Source organism: Equus przewalskii, chromosome 1, assembly GCF_037783145.1.
Source record: "Equus przewalskii isolate Varuska chromosome 1, EquPr2, whole genome shotgun sequence".
In the NCBI taxonomy this organism is placed as follows: Eukaryota; Metazoa; Chordata; class Mammalia; order Perissodactyla; family Equidae; genus Equus; species Equus przewalskii.
In genome coordinates, this window is record NC_091831.1 from 155,109,197 (window position 1) to 155,117,857 (window position 8,661).

Consider the following 8,661-nt stretch of genomic DNA (forward strand, 5'->3'; position numbering starts at 1 on the left):
CCACAGATGAGATTTATGCTCTAGTTTCACAAGTCTTTCCTTGTGTCACAGCCCTATTGTTTCCAGAGAGCACAGGGACATGCAGGAAGGAGTAGAGAGGCTGTGTAGGAGGGTGCTCATGCACACCCTCACTCTGTACTTGGAGTTACTGCCTACTCTAACACCAGACCTTGCCGCTGTGTCTGCCCTATTCTGCCAGACATCTCTGTTTTCGTAGTGACTTTCAGATGCACCAGACCACCCTTCTTTGGACACCTCATGTTCATCAGACAGTTCTGTATATATCTCATCTCATTTGTTGATGGTGACAAGCTTCTTTCTCTGAGGACCTCTAGCCTCCTTTCAAATCAAGTAATGTGACTCTGCCTCAGCGTTCTTGAATCTTCTTTGACAGTTAGGAGGCTGGTCTGTCCTGGGCACAGAAGACTCTAGAAGGTCATGTGGCATAACCTAGTCTCATATATATTATCAGGATCTAAACACATTAAGAAAATTAAAATAAATTATTACAAATCTGGGGGCCGGGCCTGTGGCCGAGTGGTTAAGTTCTCGTGCTCCACTGCGGTGGCCCAGGGTTTTGCTGGTTCGGATCCTGGGCGTGCACATGGCACCGCTGGTCAGGCCATGCTGGGGTGGCTTCCCACGTGCCACAACTAGAAGGACCCACAACTAAAATATATAACTATGTACTGGAGTGATTTGGGGCAAAAAAGCAGAAAGAAAAAACAAAGATTGGCAACAGTTGTTAGGTCAGGTGCCAATCTTTTAAAAAATATTATTACAAATCTTTTGAATCTAAGGCAAGATCAGGAATGGAAGAGAGCTGTTGCTTTTTTGAGTTAGTGAAAGTTGGAGCAACAGCATCTTAGAGCCCTATAGGACACATACCAGGTCCCTATATTAAAGTTATGTCTAACTGAGATGTAGCCACACAACACAATCAGAATGGGCATTACGGAGTCTGTAGTTGATTGAAAAACATGTCTACAATATTTTGCAACTATTAGTAAAAGGTGGAGTCTATTTCCCCAACCTTAAATCTGGCCTGATCTTTTCCTTGCTTTGCTCAATGGAATGTGGCAAAGATGATGTTGCATGAATTCTAGAACTTAGGCATATTTTGCTTTGTAGCTTCTGCCTTTGCTCTCTTGTAATGTTCCCCACCATCCTGTGTGGAAGCTTGGGCAAGACTACTGAATGAGAAAAGATTCCTTGGAGAGAGAAGCCCAGCTGGTAGCCAGCATTAAGATCCTAGATATTTGAATGAGGCCGTCTTAAACCCTCCAATCCCAGTCAAGCTGCCAGATAACACATAACTAGCAGAAGGAATGGCTAGCTGAGCTTAGCCCTAATTCCAGATTTATGAGCAAGTAAAATGTTATTGATTTAAGCTACTTTGTTATACAGCAATGGATAACCGATATAAGGTATTCTGTATAATTATTGTTTATCAATGGCCTTTTCACTGAATCTCTGCATAGTTTTGATGTAAAGATATAAAATATAAACAGAGGATGTTTTCTGTTGTGTTGATGTTTCTTTTTAAGAGGCTGACTCATGAGAGATTGAATTGTTAGTGATATCCAAGCTCTACCAGCATTTTGAATTCATCCCTTTATCTTCACATCACACACATAATAAAGAATTAACTAACTGTTGATGGACCATCTGTATCTGTTATTACCTCGAATTTAGTTATCCTTCTAATGGGACATGGGTCACATTCTACTGCCACATTGGAGGCCAGTTTTTCTTCCTCTTTCTCTCCCTCTCTTCCTTTTATAGAGATGATAGGCATTATTTTCACTTGTTTGAAGGTATATGTTTTGATTCCTATAGAGTTTCTTCCTTTAGAAATAAGCAAAACAAGCAGATAAAAAGATAAAAATCTGTAATTTTCCAAAAATTCCCTAGTCTCCCTTCTTCCTTCCCCTCAAGTGACCCAGTAACAACGTTCCCATTTTGCTGCTGTGGCCTGATTTCTGTGGTCCTAGGAAACAATTCCCTTGGCTAAACGCACTCAGGATGGCAATCTCAGGTCTCTACAGCAGCATTTAAGTAGCTTTTCAGTGCTGCTAATTAGCTGCTTTTCCTGCTATGGTGGTATTACATATGGCATTTTTTTCCCAGGTGTTGATAACATTTCAATGGCAGAGCTCTGTATTCTGTGGTTCTCTAACTCCAACATCATTTGGACATTGGTCCAGGTAGGTTAAATGAATGGAAATGGTCTTTGATGTAGATCAGAACTTGAAGTGGAAATTTACACAGAGGGGGAGAAATCTGATTAACCAGAAGAAATGACTCAATTTTGTTACTTAATAGGGAGATTGCAGCAGATAAACTCACAATCAAAATATAAAAGACAGAAGAATGAGTGGAGTCAAATCATGACTTCATGGTCTGTATTACACAAGTTATTCTAGTGACATTTGCAAAGATGTCTTGGATGTTGGTCTCTAGGCAAAGAATAAAGCAGGAGCAGAAGATTTGAGTCCAGTGGGAGTAAAATGCATAGAATTTTAGACAATGTTGAAAAAAATAGCTTTATGTATTATGGCTGCCTGGGTCACAGACTGGATGCAAATGCTGGACCATCACCACAATAGTAGTGTGGTGTAGTGGAAATAACCTGGATTGCCTGGAAGCCAAGGGCCAAATACATTAATGTTGGATTTACTATCAACTCATTCCTTAGATTCAGCAAAGTTATTTATCCTCTCTGTACCTTGGTCTTCTTAATTCCAAAAGAAAAGGATTTTACAGTCATTCACAAAGTTTCATTTAGGTCCCAGAAACAACAGCCTTCTACACAGCTTGCTGCATTGATAGCAGTAAAGATAACCATTTCAGGAGCATGCATCTCTAGCGCCCATTCCTGTACACCTTCCTACAATACTGAATAGTGTCCTGAGCTGTTTTACCCATCTCAGGAATAGCAAACCAGTGGGACATCTCCAGGATGACCAGATTGAGATGTTTCTCTGCACATTTTATTATATTCCAATAATTCTGATTTCAACTCAACCTTTGGTAATTTGAGACTGAGCTTAGGAAGGAGAGGATTTAAAATCTTTATCTGAGTGACCATAAACATTGATCTACTACTAAAAACACCCTCTAAAACTGTCAGCTGCTTGAATTGGTGGTAAGCTCATATTATTTATAATGTTTCTTATTTGTGTTGGCCAGCACAAGGATGAGCAGATCTGAATAGAGAAGAGAGTCAACTGGGCAGTAGATGATCTCTGAGGAATCTCTCATTTCATGTATTTTATTTTCTTATATTTTAGTAGTGGGAGTGTGGGCAGAGGTCAGTGCTCTATGTGAAACAAAATCGTGGGATTCAGGACAGTACAAGGCACACCAGGATTTAGTTGCTGATCACTATGGATAACCTGCTTTCCTTTAGCAGAAGTGAGGTAAGTGGACAGGTTCAATCTGTTTCACTGAAAAGATCAGATTTAAACTACTATTCTGCCCTTGTTTAAGAGGGAAATTATTTAGTGGAGACAGATACAAAGTATGGCACCTAGAGACCTCAGATTTTCAGTACACACAGAACATGAAAGACTGGCTAGGAAGCAGTGCCGCCAACAATGAGTGTATAATCCTCTTCTCCAATTTATGACCAACACTAGGAATTATCTAACTTTTTAAATCTTTTCTAATCTGATATTAAAAAATATGATCCACTTTTTGGAAGATAAAATAGGGTCTTGTGTAAAAATTAAAAAGTTTTTGGGCTTGAGTGGGAATTGGAAGCATTGATAGAGGAACTTTTAGCTTCCAGGGGAGTAATTTAGAATTCAATTATTTGCTTGATACATTGCATTGTTGGGGAGGTTGCTGATGATAATCTCTGTGAAAGGAACCAAATTGATTCCAAGCTGAGTTACTTTTATGAATGTTAATATCATTTATATCATTATCAAGAAAATGTCTAAAAAAGACACTTTAAAATCATATTTAAAAGACTTCATAGTGACACAGAATTAGATAGTGGTCCTTTGTTAGAACACTTACATAACACTATTACTATTAGTGGTTTGGTCTGGTTACCACAAATTAAGAAATATGTATCTTTAAAGTATGTAAAAGTAAGAGTATCAGGGAGGACCTCATGGAGGGACATCTGCAGAGTGGACTGTGAAGAACGGGAAGAATCAGAGAGACGTAATGAAGGCAAAGGCATTGAAGCCCAAGTGAAGAATGTGGGGGCCAGCCCGGTGGCACAGTGGTTAAGTGTGCCCGTTCTGCTTCGGCGGCCAGGGGTTCACTGGTTCAGATCCTGGGTGCCGACATGGCACTGCTTGGCAAGCCATGCTGTGGTAGGCGTCCCACATATAAAAAGTGGAGGAAGATGGGCACGGATGTTAGCTCAGGGCCAGTCTTCCTCAACAAAAAGAGGAAGATTGGCAGCAGTTAACTCAGGGCTAATCTTCCTCAAAAAAAAAAGAATGTGGAAGGAACCTGTGAGCTGGGGTATTTGAGTGCGTGTGCGAGGGAGGGTAGATACCATCTGAATGCATGTCCAGGAAAGAGGAGGTAGTTTAGCTTAGAGTGCAGGGTATAGGAGGAATGGAGTAACACAGCTAATTCTGAAAATCTAAGGAGTAGCTTTGATCTTTGTTTTAATTTGGGAGACATGTTATGATTCTATCTTTGGAAGCTTTGCATCTCTGAGGATACAAATTGTGCAAGTTTTCACGTCCACATATATTGACTTTTTTGTAAAAGTGAAATTGAGATATGTTCACTGCAAAAATGTAAGATAGTAGGTAAGCGCATAAAGTGAAAAGTAAAAGATCCCTTCTGCCATAATCTTCTCGACCCCGCTCCTTAGAGATAAATTATTGTTAACAGATAATTATTTTTATTATTTGGCGTATCAACTAGGCATTTTCTATCCATTTATTGTTTTATTTATGTAATTTTATATATGAAATTTATTTATATGGCGTTTTGAAAAGCCAGTTGGGATGAGTACAAGGTACTCCCTCCCTCTTTCTCCTACCTATCCTGTCTTTGTACATTTAAGTCTACCTTAGCATTACAAGTGGTTGCATAGTATTCCATGGAATGGATCTAACAGAAATCATTTACCTAGCTGCCTGTTTCTACACATTTATTTTCATCCTTTTGCTGTTAGAAGCAACAGTGCTTCAGTAAACATCTCTATCTTTTTTTCATCCACCTCGTTCATGTGCACACATACATATACCCAGAGATTTTTTTCCTAGAAGTAGAGTAGCTGAGTCAAAGTGTATGAGCAAATAAAACTTTGGAAGGTATTGCCAAACTGGTAAACATTCTATCAGTTTACTCTCCCCCCACCAGATATGAGGTTACCTTTTTCCCCATTTCCCCTCAGACCCTGAATTTTGTCAATTGTTTACATCTCTGCCAATCTGATAAGACAAAACTGGTGTCTTGCCAATTTGTACGCATTTATTTAATTATGAAGGAGGTTAAGTATTTTTATATATAAGTAAACAGAGCCATATGTAAAGCCTCTGTTATTGTCACTCTTACTCTTTCTCTTTTGCTTGGGATTTATGACTCATCATTGTCATTTTGGTCCCACATTCTTTCCTCTCTCCACCCCTGGTCAGAATCTCCTCCACAGAACCCATAATTGGGTCACTTTCTCTCACATTTATCCTCCCCCTCTGGGATAGTGAGTGCCTTGCTCTGGCATCCTCTACTCCTACCTTTCCTTCTTTCCTCTAAATAACTCATCTTGTCTTCCTAATTTACAGAGAAGAGAAATTTACATCTCAGGCTTAAGAAATGTTTCCAAGGATTTTGAAAGAACTTGCAGACATGACCATAGATATGGTATCAATATACTGAGAGATGTCCAAATTATGAGATCCACTGTCACTTAATTATTGCCTATAGTTAAGTTATTTATAAAAAGTCTTTTAATTTATAGTCATATATGGGATATGATAATTAAATAATGACACATAAATATACAATAAATCTATCCATCTAAATAAATAAAAGGATCCTTATTCTATACATTATTTTGACAATGAAATATACAACAGAGGCATATATATATATATACTGCTTTGTGATTGAAATGGTCTCCAAAGATGTACATCAGCCTTTGCTTGGTTTTCTGACAACTATTGAATGGTCCAATATTAAGATCGGTGCCATTTCTCTTAAATCAGTTTCTCCTTACTCTCCTCTTACAGGTAGCATGAAGGTTGTCACTGCTGGCAGAGGCAATGCATGAAGCCAATCACTCTGTGGTGTCTGAGTTTGTATTCGTGGGACTTTCCAACTCCTGGGAGATCCAGCTCCTCCTTTTCCTCTTTTCCTTTGTGTTTTATGTGGCAAGCCTGATGGGAAACCTCCTCATTGTGCTAACTGTGACCTTTGATGCTCATTTACAGACTCCCATGTACTTCCTGCTGGCCAACCTTTCCATCATTGACTTGATGTTTTGCTCCTCCACAGTTCCCAGGATGCTTTACGATCTTTTCAGAAAGTGCAAAACCATCTCTTTTGAGGCCTGTGTAGTTCAGATGTTCTTTACCCATGCAGTTGGGGGCACCGGGATGGTGCTGCTCATTGCCATGGCCTTTGACAGATACATTGCCATATGTAAGCCTCTTCACTACCTGAGCATCGTGAGCCCACAAGGTGCATTATAGTTTTAGTCATTTCCTGGGTTATTGGTCTTATTCATTCAGTGACTCAATTGGCTTTTGTCGTAGACTTGCCTTTCTGTGGCCCTAATGAATTTGACAGCTTTTTTTGTGATCTTCCTCAATTTATCAAACTTGCTTGCATAGAGACTTATACATTGGAATTCATGGTTACTGCCAATAGTGGCTTGATTTCTGTGGCCTCCTTTTTAATTCTGATAATATCTTACATCTTTATTTTGGTGACTGTTCAGAAAAAATCTTCGGGTGGTATATCCAAAGCCCTCTCCACTCTGTCAGCTCATGTCACTGTGGTTGTTTTGTTCTTTGGGCCATTAATCTCTTTCTATGTGTGGCCATTTCCCACATCACATTTGGATAAATTCTTTGCCATCTTTGATGCAGTTATCACTCCTTTTCTAAATCCAGTCATCTACACTTTTAGGAATAAAGAGATGAAAGTGGTGATGAGAAGACTATGCACTGAGGTTGTGAATTACAATAAAATCTCTTAAATATACTGAGGATATGTAAAAAGGTAAAGTATAGTAGAATTTTAGATAGATATAAACTAAATAAGTTATGTTGAATTTAACCAGAATGTCAGTATCTACTACTATATGTTGTTTCCTATCCTTTTTTCCCCCCTCTCCTAATTGAATTACAATGTCAATCTCTGGATTCTGCTTGTGTAGGAGAGTTAAAGACTAAAGGTCATGGCTTTCTTTCTTTTTTTTTTTTTTGAGGAAGATTAGCCCTGAGCTAACTGCTGCAAGTCCTCCTCTTTTTGCTGAGGAAGACTGGCCCTGAGCTAACATCCGTCCCCATCTTCCTCTACTTTATATGTGGGACGGCTACCACAGCATGGCTTGCCAAGTAGTACCATGTCCACACCTGGGATCCGAACCAGCGAACTCCAGGCCGCCTAAGCAGAACGTGCACACTTAACTGCTGAGCCACCGGGCAGGCCTGGTCATGGCTTTCTTATCTCACCAGAGGTCGTGGCTCTATATAGTGCCAAATAGACTTAAAAAAATGTTAAACAATCCCTTTTGAACGCCACTATGTGACTTATTGTCCATTTTCTATTTTTCCCATGTTAAGTATTTAGTTTAAAGATAAATATTAAATTTTACTTTATCTTGTTTTTCTTACTATCTACTGGGTTTGTTTTCTATCTTTTCAACTCATTATCTGTTAGTTTCCCTCATTGTTTCATTGATAATCTGTCTTTTTCAGGGTCCAGTAAGGAGAGAGAAACCATACTAGTTTTTTGAACAGACAACGTTCGATATAAAGAATTGTTAGCTAAGTATAAAGTTGTTAACTAGTTATTTGTAAAAGAATGAATTTTAAGATGTCACAGACATGGCATTTTAGGAAGCGCCTTTCACTTCTAGGGATGCGAATTAAAGTGAAGAAGTTAGAATTATTACAACTTGAAAACAAAACAAAAAAACGATTAAAAGCTTGGAGGAAGGACCTGCAGAGTTGAATATCACATATTTGGGGAAGGGATGCTGCTTGGCTGGTGCTAGGGTCTCTGAGCTTAGAGGAGGGCCTGTGGGGCGGGGACACAACCCCCGAGGAAGAGGTGCCACTGGGTAACACAGGTGTCCCTGAGGAGAGTGTGATGAGACCAGTTCCTCCAGTGCTGAAAAAACGGTAACTGGATTCAGCTCCTGCTTTGGAAAGAAACCAAGTTTGCTGATGTGAAGAGGGTGGTCGGGTGATGCTCACAGGCTCAGTGAGCAGACAGGAAGCCTGCAGCTAGCAAACAGGAATGATGAGCAACTCAGTTTTTCCTCTTCCAGACTTGCAGTCTCCCTCTAGTGCCCTCTAATGGTAGAGCTGGCAAAAAAGAAAGTTGCAGAGCCCCAGCTCCTGCATCACACAGCGTAGATAGGTACTTTAGAGCTGAAAGATAATATAGTGCATGTAGCTGTAAACCTTACACAGAACAGTAGCTATACAGCTTATATAGCACATGTAGTTG

General features: G+C 39.5%; 1 pseudogene; it reads left to right on the top strand.

Moving 5' to 3' along the window:
* The first annotated feature begins 6,242 nt into the window (after positions 1-6,242).
* LOC103548519 (olfactory receptor 4F6-like) lies at positions 6,243-7,180 on the top strand (annotated as a pseudogene).
* The last annotated feature ends 1,481 nt before the right edge of the window (positions 7,181-8,661 follow it).